We start from the raw sequence: 15,662 nt of genomic DNA on the forward strand, positions 1-15,662 counted from the left end.
TTTTTGTGACGTCGTTGTTTCGGTTGAGTCACCGTTAATCTGCTGAGCTGGTTGGCTCTGGGCAGCTAGAGCTGGAGAGATTTCATTTGAGCCGCCGTTCCTTCGCTGCTCCAGCCGTGCCAAGCATTGCACGATACGGTCGTTATATTCTATCACTTGCGTGAACTCTTCCTCCAGGTCGTCTTCGGAAACCAAGCCCTCAATCTCGTTGTTGACAGCGTCGAGCTCTGTCCGTATAGATGTCAGCCGGGCATGCAGCACTCCCGCTTCGTTCGGTGTGAGGCTAACTTGCCTGCCCTGCTCACATTCGTTGATGAGACGTGTGGCCTGTGCCCGGAGGGCCATGCGTTTTTTGCGCCCGCGTTCCATGTTCACAGAATAAACAGTTCGTTGGTAAGCTCACCGGAAGGACGGCATCAGGCGATCACATGGACGTTCCGGCGTGGAATCGTTGGAGTACACTGTAATGTCCACGGCAGGATGAGTCCCGGGTTTCGGCACCAGAAAGTTTGTCGTTCACATTCGTTAAGAAATGAAAGACTGATGCGTCCGTTTGGGAACAAAAATAACTGTTTAATTAGAGCACGAAAAAACGCGGCGCGAATACACAATGAGTTGAATGCTTCTTCTCGGCACGGAGGGCGATTTGCGACTGGCCCGTCACCGCGTCGTCTTCGTCTTCCCTTCTCTCCCGGTGGTCACAGCGCTGTCCGGTGCCCTCGTTCTCTTCACCCGCAGCTGCCCGGCGGTGTCAGGTTACAGCCAGGGGGGCGCGTTCCGAGCTCGCCCGAGAGGCCGTAAAATGGACCTTTTTCTCCGGACTCGGGACCGTATACAAACATTCTGCCCTCTTCTGCCTCTTCTCGGAATTTCGTTTTCAACACGCGTCATTCGAAGGTCGCAGGTTCGGTCCCTGCCTGCGGCAAGTTATCTTTTCGTCCACTTTACTTTCTTCACATTTATATCTTAATTACTAGAAATAACACCCCCTATTATTGTCTGTTAGTTCTCACCAAAATTATGACTAACATAGAAAAACGAGACCTTAAAAGTCACCTTCTGTGTAGCTGGTGGTGTTTCTAAAAAATCCTCGTCACCCACAGCTGGTACACTCTTAAAAAAAAGGTAGTGCTACTTACTAACTTTGAGGTAGTAAATTGTTGTCACAACATTCACTACCTAAGTAGTAACTGCAGGTAGTAAACGGCAAGGTAGTAAAGTTACTACCATGTCATTTACTACCTGCAGTTACTACATACCAGAAGGTAGTAACAGAAAGTTAGTAAATTTACTACCATGACGGTTACTAGTTCCTTTTACTACTTATTGGAAGGTAGTAAGCTAAGCTAGTAACATTATGTTAAATATTCTTTCGGAAGAGGAGCAAAGACGAAGAAGTGACAAGCGAACGTGGGCCCGAGCGCGCGCCCGCATTCCGTTTTTAGTTTTTAGTTTTTTACCCAGCGTCGAATAAACAAGACGTTCTGTACTTCGGCTCCGCTTCCTGGTTTTCAACAGTATGGTGCCGTGACCAGGATAGAAGAACAGTTGAAGACCCCTGACGATGAAGCGAGCTACCTGAAGAGGACGGCCGATCGACGCGATCAACGCGACGACGCTGGGAGAGAAACCAAGAACGATCCACGTCATCACGAGCCTTCGATTCCCGACGTGACGACATGGAAAGGCTACGACGGAAACGTGCTACCGTTCGAGCTTCGGTCACCAGGATCATCAACGACATGACGGCTCTTATGCGGACGGAACCAACGCCAACTGGTGAGCTAACTGATCATCTTAACCTATTGAAGATAAAGGAAACGATGCTCACGGAACTTGACAACCAAATAGAAGAGCATGTGACTGACGATAACCTTGAGGATGAGATTAACAGCGTCGGGCAATATCAAGATTCAATCGTCCTCGCAAAGTCCCATGCTGAACGCATTTTGTCCTCTCCTCAAGCTGTAGCTACGCACGCATCTCACGATGATTCTCATCAAGCACGTGCACAGATTAAACTACCTAAGCTCGATCTACCGAAGTTTAATGGAGACCCAATTAGATGGCCTGAGTTTTGGGATCAATTTGAGTCAACTATTGATCAGAACCGCCATCTCGCAGACGTGGACAAATTGAAATACCTCCGGAGCTACCTGTCGGGTAAAGCGGAAGGTGTCATCAGCGGCCTGGCCACAACTAACGAAAGTTATAGCACAGCTATAGATCTTCTCAAAGAAAGATTCGGCCATAAGTCGCTGATTGTTAACGACCACATGCGCCGGCTTCTTAACCTTCGTAAAGTCCGCTCATGCGAAGATTTTGAAGGGCTTCAAAGGCTGTATGAAGAGGTACAAACCCGCGTGAGATCCCTTCGTAACCTTGGAGTCGAAGAAAAAGAGTACGGAGTGTTACTGAAAACAGCAATAATTCAGAACCTTCCACAAGAAATGGTGCTCCGTTATACTCAGCGCACCTTGTCTTCGACAAACTCAAGCGGTACTAGTGACCAACTAGATGAATTGTCTATTCTTCTAGACTTCTTAAGCCTCGAAGTGAGAAGCCGGGAACAGGCTTTGCTGCTGACGGATGACCACAGAGAACGAGTCTTAACCGGAAAACCAAAATCCAACGACCATAACCGAGGTTCTGCGTCTATGTTAGCTGTAAAACTTGATCCAGAGAGTTGTGTGCTATGTGGTGGCAAAGATCACTCGGTGGATGACTGCCCATCTGAGATAACATTAGATGAGAAAAAAGAGAAACTGCGCAAGATGGGATGTTGCTTCCGATGCGCTAAACCATTTCACAGAGAGAAAGAATGCAGAAGCTGGAAGAGGTTAAGCTGCGCGAAATGCAAGGGACGACACATCACAACGATGTGCGACCCAAAATGGATACAGAAGAATAACGAAACGCAGACCACTGTATCCAGCTCTTCTACAGACTCGCTAAAGAGCACAGTACTTCTGCAGACTGCGCAAGTTTGGGCTGTGGGCACTCGAGACAAATGCCTTGTAAGAATGTTAATTGATGGTGGCAGTCAACGCAGCTTCATCACGGAAGAGTTGTCTAGGAAGCTGAAAGCCACCGTGGTAGCCGAAGAGCAGCTCACCATCTCTGGATTCGGAAACATTTCTGCACCTCGGAAATATTATCGGAGAGTACGCGTTACGCTGCATAGCCAGTACGACGCAAACTCGATTGAAATAGAGGCTATAGAAGTTCCAGAAATATGCAACAATTTGTCAATATTGACCGATACAAATGTGCAACAAAAGGTGAAAGACAAAGACTTATGTTTGGCTGACGCCACTGTATTTCACGTCTCGCCTGAGCCTGGAATATGCGTGCTTATAGGAGCAGACTATTACTGGCACGTTGTCAGCGGAAATATTCAGCGACTAGACGACTCCTTGACCGCCATCGAGACAATCATGGGATGGACACTACATGGAGATACAAGGAGTTTGTCTACGGTCAACAAGCCAGAAACCGTAAGGACCTTCAACATCTGCCCAATGGAAGCCAGCGTTTCCCAGCAACTGAGGTCTTTCTGGGAAGTGGAACATCTGAGACTGGCCAACGAAAACAGACTTTCGAAAGATGAAAAATACGTCGTCAAGAACTCCGTTGAATCGCCTCTTAGAAACAGTGAACGCTGTCAAATTGAACTGCCTGGGTACAGCGACTGTTCCGAGATTAAAGACAACAGGGGTGCAGCTTTCAAGAGACTGGAGTCTATACGGGGAAGGCTACGCCGAGAACCAAAATTTAAGAAGGAATACGCCACTGCGATGAGCAGCTACTACAGCAACGACATCGCTCAAAACGACACAGCGGACAGTACGAACGAACATATCACGTACAACGGGACAAACCAAGATGTATTGAGACGCCACGAAAATACGACGAAAGTTCCTGTGGTATTCGACGCCTCTTCCCGAGCAAGGCATCCGAAGCAGCGAGCAAGCAAAGCAACGAGCGAAGCATCCGGAGAGACAGACTCGTCACGTGAAATGCATCAGCGAAGATGGAAAGACAGTGAACGAGTACTAAGCGATCTCGGTAGCCGGTGGCGACGAGAGCACTTCCAAGAACTTCGCTCCATTCACGTCAACAAAAATAGAAGCGAAGAATCGACGAGGATTGGAGACATGAAACTAAAGGACTCGACAAGATAACTGCGGGAGATGGAAGAGTCGCAGAAGCATTTACGGACAGCGACGGCAAAGTTCGTTGATACACCGTGCGCGCTACTGCGGGCACGGTGCGGAGACCGGTACAGATGTTGCACCGCCTGGAACGTGCCGGGAAAGCTTCGACATCTGGTAGACAATCGACTCGAAAGAAGCAAAGCCGCGCGAATTGTTCGGCCGGGAGCTGTTAAATATTCTTTCGGGAGAGGAGCAAAGACGAAGAAGTGACAAGCGAACGTGGGCCCGAGCGCGCGCCCGCATTCCGTTTTTAGTTTTTAGTTTTTTACCCAGCGTCGAATAAACAAGACGTTCTGTACTTCGGCTCCGCTTCCTGGTTTTCAACACATTACTACCATGACGGTTACTAGTTCCTTTTACTACTTATTGGAAGGTAGTAAGCTAAGCTAGTAACATTACTACCATGACGGTTACTACTTAGTTACTGAATGCAGGAAAATAGTATTTGAAAGTTAGCAAGCTTCCACCGTGAATGTTAGCTATTTGCAGCAACTACTGATGAAAACTTGCTACACCGTGGCAACGTCAGTCAACTTCATGAACTAGAAAAATGCATCTTACTTAATACAAAGAGCATGCATCAGCTGATCTCACAGAAGTATATCCCTTATAAAAATATTTAATGTATTTCAATAAAGAGACTAATGTTTTTAGACATCAGAATCATTAGACTGTCTTGTGCCAGTCTAATGCGCTTTCTAATCCACACCTAATGAGGGTCTACAAGAAATTGGCTGCTGTTAGTGTGTACAATTTTGATGCATGAGTTTCAGCGTATTGCAGCCTTATGCCTGCAACAGCATGTTTGCTGTACACAGTTAATAAATCTTTTTGTGGTTAACAATACGAAAGTGTGTACGCTTTAGAGGTTCGTAACAAAAATATTAGCAGACCATTTCCAGCAATGACTATATCAACAGCGTTCTTTACATGTAAGAGTATTTTGAAGCCAATAAGCAATCTTGTAGGCCTATGATGCAGGCATTTGGAAACAAGCTCTACATTGTCAATTTATTCAGTTTTAATGGGACAATAAATGGGGCTAGTTCATTCAATTCCCATGAAAGTGCAGTTTTATAATCACAAACAAACAAATATGACAATACGAGAAGTTTCCAGGAGTAACCGCTTTTTTATTTAATTTCTCGACGCGGCACTGACGATAGGATCTCCTGTGCTGCACTGTTGTGGTGGTACAGTTGCTGTATTTGAAACCTGCAAGAGAGAATGTGAAAATGTAGTTTGGCACTGAAGCGAACAGCTTAGACAACACATCAACAGATGCTGCAATTTATGACTGATGACTTTGTTTCGAAATAGTGATATCATTTTTACCATTTTATTTGAATAATCCATGTGTATTCAATGTCCATCCCCATAGCCTTGGCTTCATGCTGCTTTGATCAAAAACATCAGAAAACAAACCGCTATACAGCACTTCTGCAGGCTGTGGTGTCATAGATAGGCCAGCTATCATATACAGACCGATTAGCTCGGTCAGCTTCTTTGATGTAGCTTTGCATAATAGCGTCCTTTCGCTACTCAAATGGTACTCCATGCACGACTCCTGGGTGCATCAGTAGGCCTATTCCACTCGATTGTTTTAAAGAAAACTATCACAGAGCAATTTGTAGCTCATGCTCAGCTTGTGCAAGGTGCAGTTGAGCAATAGGCACGTGGAATGTGGAGCTGCATCTTGGTGATACAGCAACACAAATACTAAATTCTAGTCAGAAGAATGATAAAATGGTGGTTTCTGTAACAACCCACAATACATTTTATCAATATGCATGTTGCAACAGGTTACGAATCATTTCTACAAAAATTTAGAAACGGAGCATTAGAGGAAGCAAGCCAAAGGTATATTCACCAGGTACCTTGAACAGGTCACAAAAGTTTCATGAAAATGGAAATACTTGTTCGTGGTTCCATGCTTAAGAGTACGCACTTACAATATCAGCTAGCAAATATTGTATAGTCATGAAACTGATCACCTATCTTTTACAAACAACAGAAGAATCTACAAGAGGATATAGGTGGGCTAGTCGGCTCATGAACATTGTGGCAAAGCAGCGCAGACAACAGGACAAAGAACATATAGGACACAGCGCTAACTATCAACTGATTTCTTTATTGGAAAGGCAGGGAATATATAGGCCGGCAAACAAAAATCAAAAAATGGCACAAACGCTATCGAGTGATTCAGCCGGCTGGCATTACTATCAATTTCATAAGGGTTTACAAGGTGTGACAAAAGCAGATTTCATTAAAACGTAAACACGAGCAAGAAATGGCAAAAAAGAACGATGACATGGCGGTCATACGAAACTGATTAAAACCGCTAAAATCGGACATCCATAAATCAACAAAAACCATGAACTGGGGACTAACAAAGAAAGGTTTGCAAGCAAGTGACAGCAAGGCTAGAAAACTGCAACCATGAACAATAAAACAGAAAACAAAACAAGAAAACAAAAGCATTGACAATAAGCTTAGTGATCACAATTGAGGCTCATGGCAGCTAATTTCTTCGTCAAAGAGTGCTAGTGATGGCGCACTAATGCAAGCTGCTCCCCTTTTGTGAATTATGTGCGCCTCACAAATTTCGTGTGCTCATTGATCCTGATACTTCAGAACTTGCACATTGTCAAGCAAAAGGGAGCAGCCACGATATACAATGCCAGGTTACTGCCTGTTGCTGCTTTTAAAGAATTGGCATGTTCACGCATTCTGTCATTCATGCACCGTCTAATTTGTCCTACATATGATTTCCGCATGATAATGGAATGTCATAAACGACGTTCTTCACGCATTCAATGAAACGATTTCTGTGCTTCTTGTCATAGCAAGAGGAGATTGTTTCATCCCCAACAGCCTGCATAAGGAGGCCAGATGGTTTGGGGCGGAAAACAAAACTCGTACGCCTACTCTGCCTGCAGTCTTATTCAACCTATGAGAGAAACCGTGAATGTAGGGAATGACAGCCAAGCGAGACCGAGTGTGCTCATTTGGCGTATTATTTCTCGTCGTTCTAAGAGTGACCAGCAGCTTTTCAGCTAGGGAGCTCAAAAGAGTGCTGGGGAACCCTGCGCTCCTCAAGCGTTTCACCTGAATCATAAAACTTGTTTCTGTTCGATGAGGGCATGATTAGACGAGGGCGCTTCTCATGGCGGAATAAGCTATTTCTCTTAGCTAGCTTAAAGTCCGCGAAAGAATACGGAAGCAAGTTCTTCTGAGACTGCGGAAAATAACTCCAGCAGATGTGGTCTTCATGGACTACGAGCAGCAAAACCAAGAACCTTAGCTCACTTTGTACCAATACTTCTTTAGTAGTTGGCAAATCTTGGAGGTTCTCGTCAAATGCGCAATGAATAACGTCAATGGTGGTGAATATTGAAGGAAACTTCTTCGTCCAGAAAAAGGCTGTGTGTACACGGTCATGCGTCGCGCCTGCGCTGAGTGATCTCTTGGTGATGCAGTACGATAGAGACCTTGAGGCAGTCTTCGAATGTATCAAATGTATTCAGGTACGTCGACGATTACCTTGTGATCCTGCGATCCTCAACAGTGGTACCAACCGAGGCCGTTGACGTTGTTCACCGCGCATCTGCTGAGAACCTCCAAGATTTGCAAACCACTAAAGAAGTACCCGTACAAGGTGAGCTGAGGTTCTTGGATTTGCTGCTCGTAGCCCATGAAGACCACAGCTGCTGGAGATATTTTCCTTGGTCTCAGAAGAATTCGCTTCCGTATCCTTCTGCGTACTCTAAGCTAGTTAAAAAAGGAATAGGCTATTCCACCATCAGAAACGCCCTCGTCCGATCATGCCCTCAGTGGACGGAAACAAGTTTTATGATTCAGGTGGAACGCTCGAGCAGCGCAGGGTTCCCTAGTGCTCTTTTGAGCTCCCCAGCTGAAAAGCTGCTGGTCACTCTTAGAACGACAAGAAATAACAGGCCAAACGAGCACACTCGCTCTCGCTTGGCTGTCGTTCCCTACATTCACAGTTTCTCTCATAGGTTGAAGAAGACTGCCGGCAGAGTAGGCGTAAGAGTTTTGTTCTCTGCCCCAAACCGTCTGGCCTCCCTATGCAGGGCAGTGAACAGGGATGAAACAATCTCCTCTTGCTGTGACAATAAGCACCAGAAATCGTTTCATTGAATGTGTGAAAAATGTCGTTTATGACATTCCATTATCATGCGGAAATCACATGTAGGACATACTGGACGGTGCATAAATGACAGAATGCGTGAGCATGAGAATTCTTTAAAAGCGACAACAGGCAGGTAACCTGGCATTGTACACCATGCGGCTGCTCCCCTTTGCTTGACAATGTGCAACTTCTCACGAAATATTGAGATCAATGTGCACACAAAATTTGAGGCGCACATAATACACAAAAGGGGAGCAGCTTGCTTTAGCGCGCCATCACTAGCACTCTTTGACAAAGAAATTAGCTACCTTGAGCCTCAATTGTGATCACTACGCTTGTTGCAGGCCCGTAGCCAGGAATTTTTTCGGAGGGGGGCCCACTTGTTGAAAGCCTTGACTATTTGAGAAAAACGCCTATTCTCATGATTTATTTTCGATAAAACACCATGTGTCCTCAAAATTTAGGAGGGGGGGGAGGGCGAGCCCCCCCCCCCCCTTCCCGCATGGCTACGGGCCTGGCTTGTTGTCACATGTTTTTGTTTTCTGTTTGATTGTTTGTAGCTGCAGTTTTCAAGCCTTGCTGTCACTTGCTTACAAACCTTTTTTTTAGACCCTGGTTCTTTGTTTTTGTTGATTTATGAGTCAGGTTTTAGCGGTTTTAATTGGTTTGGTACTGACCACCATGTCATTGTTATTTTTTGCCATTTTTTTGCTTGTCTTTAAGTTTTAATGAAATCTGCTTTTGCCGCATCTTGTAAACCCTATCCGAATTGATAGTAATGCCGGGCGGCCGAGTCACTTGATAGCGTATGTGCCATTTTTCGATTTTTGCTCGCCTGCCTACAGATTCTCTGTCTTCCCAATAAAGAAATCAGTAGATTGCCAGCGTTGTGCCCTGTATGTTCTTCGTCCCGTTGTCTGCGCTGTTTTGCCACAAAGAAGAATCCACATTCGAGTGTGTTGTGACGTACAGATTCATGGTACCTTTATAGATGTGGTGGGATCATGTTCCAAACAATGTGATGAAACATACGGGTATGCCCTGCCTTCTAATGAAGGCTCTCTCCGATACAGATTATCACTCTCAGGCTTATCGATTATTTGACAACAAGGCTTTGTTACAAGGAAATAAGTGCTTAAAGCTAGGTTGCGCCACAACCTATAAAAATACCATAAATCTGTTCATACATAGCAGTAAGGTCAGAAGAGGGAATATTAAGGCCCACCACATAGAGAAATAGAGCATCGGAATGCACTGCGAAAGTGTGTCCTCGAGCTTTGCACGAGTCAGTTTTGTATCACTTGATAATATAGTGGCAGAATATATATGTTTTATTGCCTTTTGCTGTTTGTAAATGCCTGCAGATGATGTCATCAATGCAAGAACACATGGGTACGCATAATATTGAAACCATTATGTTTATCGCAGAGACTAGTGAGGACAGGACAAGAAGGGACACAGATAGGCACTAACTTTTAAGTGTTTTTTGGACTCACATCACACATATTTATAATTTAAAAAGAAAAACTTCAACATGCGCAGGCACAGCTGCATCCAGGAAAAATAGTTCTTTCTTTGACAAATAGTGTAATGACACACTAACGCAATCTCGAGAATATGAATACTTGCTGATTCAATGATCAATGCAGTATAGTTTCTTTACTGTTTGGCAAACCGGCAATCCCTGCCTTTCTTTACATTGTTGCAATGTTCCCTGAATCTTTCCTTGAGATGCTGCCCCATTTGCCCTCCATAATACTTACCTCATGATAGGGGTATCTGATAAACGGTACCTTCCTTGCAGGGCATGTAACGTGTCCTGTGTTTCTTATTGCAGCCAATCCTCTCCTCTGAGTATCTGGGTTGCTGCTTTTCCATAGTTTGGCATGCTTATTTGAGGCCATGAACACTATGCTGATGGTCCCGAGCACCAACTGTTTTTATATTGTTGAATATCTCATGCAGATATGACATAGTGGCAAACATTTTTTGGCCATCAAGATTTGCCTTTTTTTTTTTGGCTTGGCAACTGGAAGGTGGTTTTCTGGGTAGAGTATATGCAACCGATACAGCAAGGTGAACAGGATATCCTGCTTGTGTCAGGGGAGTTCCTTGGAAATTAAAGCTTGTCCACAAGAAACAGGAACAGAAATTTTTACCGTGTTAGCGAGCCACACAGGCATAGGCAGAAATTCATTTCGGGGAGGAGGACGGATGGGGGCTTGGGCTCGGTCTGCTACCCCCTCGCTACGCCACTGTCGAGGCAGTCAGACAATGCACCTTTTTACCATTATTGAGTGGGAGAAACTAAAAGGCAGCAATGGCTTTTTTCCCATCAGTTTGTATCCTGCTCCCCTTGCTGTATTGGCCCTGCAGAAGCCCTACTCAAAAAAACACCTTCCAGTTGCCAGGCCAAAGAAACGGCTAATCGTGATGGCCAAAATATGTTTGCCACTATGTCATACCCTGCACAGGATATCTAACAATTTAAAAACAGTTGGTGCTCGGGCAATCTTCAGCATAGTGTTCACGGCCTCAAATAAGCGTGCTAAATTATGGAAAAGTTGCAACCCAGACACTCACTTGGCTGCAATAGGAATCACAGGACACGTTATGCGCTCTGTAAAGAAGGCATCGTTTATCAGATCATGGGATAAGCATTATGTGGGGCAAATGGGGGAGTGTGTCAAAGAAGGGCTCAGGGAACACTGAAACATAAAGAAAGGCAGTGATGACTTGTTACCTGAACACTGGAGCATGTGTGGTTGCGTCTCACTTTTTGATGAGTTGTATTGTGCGTAAGCACAGCGACGAAACTACTACATTAAAATTGAGTCGGCAACTATTAATAATCTTGGCTGAGATTGCGTTAGTGTGCCTTCACTATCTTTAACAAAGAAATAAGTATTTTTCTTCGATGCAGCTGTGCCTGCGCATGCCTGAGTCTTTTGTTTCATGGCAGCACAAACAACACAGATGTTCGATGGAAGATGGAGGAGGCTTGAAGAGACGAAGAAATCCTCAAACAGGGTATGTCGCTGCAGCCAACTCTTGAACGAGTAGACTTGCCTTCATCAAGATAGCAACATCAAGAATTAACAGTTGCTCCCTTCATGAAGACAACTGCAAGTTTCAAAACGTTGGCTCTGACGACATCCCATGTTCAAAAATTACGAACTAAACAATACAAACTATTCCACGTTCCATGTTCAAGGAATGCAAACTAAATAATATGCATTGCACTGAAGTGCAGAAGATAGGTTTCCCACCCCTAAGCTAAAGGCCAGTATATGCTGTATCTCAATAGGTGCTACGTGTCCAGACTGTCCCAATCTAGTGATGAAAAGAAATGCCTACCACTCATTATGGCTTGCCCGGGCTTGCAGGAAGTATGCTCCTATCTTGTACTGCAACCTGTCCTCTGTGTCGGTGCCATGAACAGCTCTCTCTCATCGCTGATACATGCATAACAGATACCACAAAGAAATGTTGATTTTCATGCAAAACAAACCCAACCACATACAGATAGTGAGTACCAAACATGTCTCCAGGCAAGTCTATATTCATATATTAAAGAGATCGATCCTTCAATGAAGGGATCAGGGTGCAATAAGAACAGCTGTATTAGTGAACTAGCCACTTGCAGACTATTGAAAGAGTGTCACTGCGTGCTCAACATTCACACATGTACACAGTAAGCACTTCCCAGAATATGCACATAGCCATATGGGTGATTCACATGACAAAAACGATATACACACTTTTATCGAAATATAAAAAAAATTAAGAGTGCGTGGTCCATGTGCTTGGTGTAAGGTGGGAACGAGCCATACACATTGTATTACATCATGAATGTAAGCCATTCAGGAAGCAAACTTTTGGTTCTCCACAGCAAATTCACATGTAGTGTGTCTTGTATAGTTGAGCTGTCAATTTGATTTCATTTTCAGTTATGTAAGCCCTTCACAAAACCGAGAATATTTGCCAACTTTCTGTGAACTTCTGGAAACATATATGAGAATTGAGATCTTTTTATTTTAATTTATGACCTTACAAAACTAAATAAACACTAAATCACTGCATACTAAACCTTGGTTATGCATTTAAGTAAGAGAGCAATATTGGTACCATGTTGAGTAAAAAAAAAAAGCGTGAAAATACAATAACTTAAAGCACCACACAATAAAGCAACGTTCTTATTACATGAGCATAATCTAAGTTATTTGTGATAGAGAACCTCGTGTGCTTCAAGATGCTAAGAAAAAATATGACAGAACACGAGCTCACGTAGATGCTAAGAAAAAATATATAATGGCAGACAAGAGCTCACGCATATTTTATCAAACACACAATATTGCAACAAAGAGTAGCATGTGTTAGCTTAATTAACCTAAGTGAATTGACATATTCATCTAATAACACTATTTGATATAAACATGTGTTTCTTCAAATTAAGTACGCATTTTCTGGAGTGTGCACTTAGTACCAGTACGTAACGTAATTCACTCAAATACATTTACTTCAAGTGAGCTCCTTTAAAACATTATGAGGCAGCTAGGCTGAAATCCTAACCACAAAACAACTACATGAATTTCTGGCGAAAACCTCGGGGACGCAACCACGAAAACATATCCATCATCGTGTGCGCGTGTCAGGGCTGTGTGTTTTTCTATCACGTCCCCAGTCTTGTGATGTCCCCAGTTTTGTGATATTTTTGCGCGTTATTACCGAGTTTGGTGAACTCTCGCAGCAACACCGTGAAAACATTATGGGACAACCCATGTGTTTAAAAAGCAAACACTTTCTAACGGCGACAAGGGATTCTAGAAACACTCTAAAGCGATGATCTCGTACAGTAAACAGTCAAGGAATAACAGCACAACGACCCGAGGCTTGCATGATCGAAGCATAAGATCGCGTAACACAACGCGCATCCTTCAAACATGTAATTTATGGTGGTGTATATAAGTGCACTCAAAGCACAAAACATACCTGCCTATCGGGTATCTGGTTGATCATCCTCGCTATGCCAACACGCCGGTTCCTGTATAGGAGTCATCATGCAATGAAGTAACAAAGTTATGTAGTTCAGCGACCTTCAACTTACCCAAGTTTGGCATTGGCTGTGCACTCTTCATAGTCGCTCGTCAAAAGGCTCACGCTTCCCCTCCTGTGGAACCGCGGTCGCCGCTTGTCCAAACACTAGGACGCGGATTGTCTTCGGAAGTACACTCGATATTGAATCACTCGATGAACGTGAGTAATCGATGAACAAAGCAAGAAAGCACTTTTGAGCGCGGACACAAAGCTGCGCGTCCCATGAGGCTGTGTTGAGCGGCAACGAACGACGACTATCATCCGCCACTGGATTAAAGCAGGAGAACGCCTCAACACACGGAAAATGCCCAGTCGACGAATGTCGAGTACGATAAGCACACAATAAACGCACACAATATCCATCAACACGGTAAACATGCAAGCGCGAGGCACATGTGTTCACGGGAAGCGGGTTGCTGCAGTACAACGAGACCTGTTGCAACTGTTCGCTTACAGACTAAACCAAAAAGAATGTAGGTGGCAGTAATGTCGTGCTATGCTACAGGTCATATTTTTTTTAGAAATAAAACGTATTTGTGGCTTTTCACACAAGTTTAGGTGCAACTGAATTATTTGGTCGTTATTTATATTTAGTTTTGCAGCTATACCTATTGTGTTTGGCATATTAGAGCAAATTTCAAAGCTCACACCTGAATCAATGGTCATCTCTGAGTCTTTGTAAAGCAACGCTGCAAAGTACAGATCTCAGAGGCAATGCTTTTGTGCACTACAGGTGCCGAACACAATTTTTTTCAGAGTTAGAGGCTTTGCCGGTGCGTAGTGAAGCATGAATAACATGCATTCTCTCAAAATAAGAGAGGAAGGGTGTACCTGACCAGGTGCCCATTCTTCTACTTTCTCTGCGTAGCAGCTGCTGTTGTTACAGCAAGCAGAAGCGTCAGCTGCAGGAGGGGAGTCATGGGGGGAGAGTATTTCGGCCGCGCGTTAAAAAAGTGCGGCCGGTGCGGCCCTCTGGCGGGGGTCTGGCCGTTGCCAGGCGAGCGAGACCGGCGAGACGGAGACGCGCAGACGCGGTGGCTCCGGCCATCGTATCGATAGTATGCGCTCCCCTTCTGCGGTAGTGTTATGTTATTTCGGCAGAGTAAAAAGCTGGGCTTGGTGTTCCCTGACTACTGTGCGATGGAGTTAGGAGAGGCCAGGATAGACGCACATCATTATCTTTGTTTATTGCTAGCGTGCATGCTTGTTGACATCCGTCAGTTCGTACGTGTTGCATATCGTGCTTTAATTGTGGTGTTAATTCTAATGCGGCCGGACTGCTCGCACTGAGCTTACAAGAGTGCCCCCTACCTCTAGGCCGCACACCTTGATTTAACAGCACTAACATTGTTTCATTTCGTTGTTGCTGCAAGTATAAATTCTGAGTGAACAAAGCAGTACAAAAGCGTGCACTGTCGGCGCAGAGCATTACGACGTTCGGCGACGAGTATGGCGAGTACGAACAAGGTTCTGTCTTCGGGAGAAGAAGCGGCGCGGCGGGAAATATGATGGGAATTCGCTAGAGCATATGGGCCCAACGATGACGGGCCGACCCCGAGTTTCGAGTGAGAGAGGCGTGTCGCCGCAACTGCACGACAAAACTCGTCGGGAAGAGAGACGTCGGCCGCCCAGCAACGAAGGGAATCCGATCCTGACTTGCGAGTGGCCAAAGCAGGAGCTCACGGACCGTTTAGCGGCGTCATATTATCATCGCTGTATCTACAGCTAAAATAGTACTTAGTAAAAAACGCACCCCAAAGCCAAGGAAAAGGCACCAGCTCCGCAGTTTCATCAGTCTTCGCGACGCCAAGTCAGTGAAGCTGTGCTAAATTTTACCCTTGAATGTTGCATTTGTGCGCTGTGACGTGCAGCTCATGCAGTCACTGCTTCATCGCAATGCCCGCTGAATACTTTGTAATACCAAAGGAAACATGGCACTGCCACAGAACCCAACGACGGTCCGGAGTGCCGCCGCGGCCGCGTCTTCGTCGTCTAGGCAACCGCGACCGCCGCGCGCGGAGCAGCTCTGTGTACCACGTGACTTTTTTAACGCGCGGCCGAAATACTCTCCCAGTCATGGGTGCGCCAGGTGCGCAACTCCCGCCTCCCTCACCTCCGCTCGCCTGAATTTAAGGGGTATTCAGACGGGGGAGAAATGCTCGGGGGGTAAAGGCGGAGCCTAGTGACGTCAACTC

The 15,662-nt window shown here is 45.0% G+C and overlaps 1 long non-coding RNA gene across 2 annotated transcripts; it reads right to left on the reverse strand.

Annotated features, from left to right (window-relative positions):
- Positions 1–5,216: 5,216 nt before the first annotated feature.
- LOC125758914 (uncharacterized) lies at positions 5,217–13,879 on the reverse strand. 2 transcript variants are annotated; one of them, XR_007416459.1, is made up of 4 exons: positions 13,478–13,879; positions 13,363–13,414; positions 11,728–11,825; positions 5,217–5,432 (listed from the first exon to the last, which is right to left on the reverse strand). It is a non-coding gene; the product is annotated as an uncharacterized LOC125758914 (long non-coding RNA). The 2 variants fall into 2 exon arrangements; XR_007416460.1 differs by lacking the exon at positions 13,363–13,414.
- Between the last annotated feature and the right edge of the window lie 1,783 nt (positions 13,880–15,662).

This window comes from Rhipicephalus sanguineus, chromosome 1, assembly GCF_013339695.2.
Source record: "Rhipicephalus sanguineus isolate Rsan-2018 chromosome 1, BIME_Rsan_1.4, whole genome shotgun sequence".
Lineage (NCBI taxonomy): Eukaryota > Metazoa > Arthropoda > Arachnida > Ixodida > Ixodidae > Rhipicephalus > Rhipicephalus sanguineus.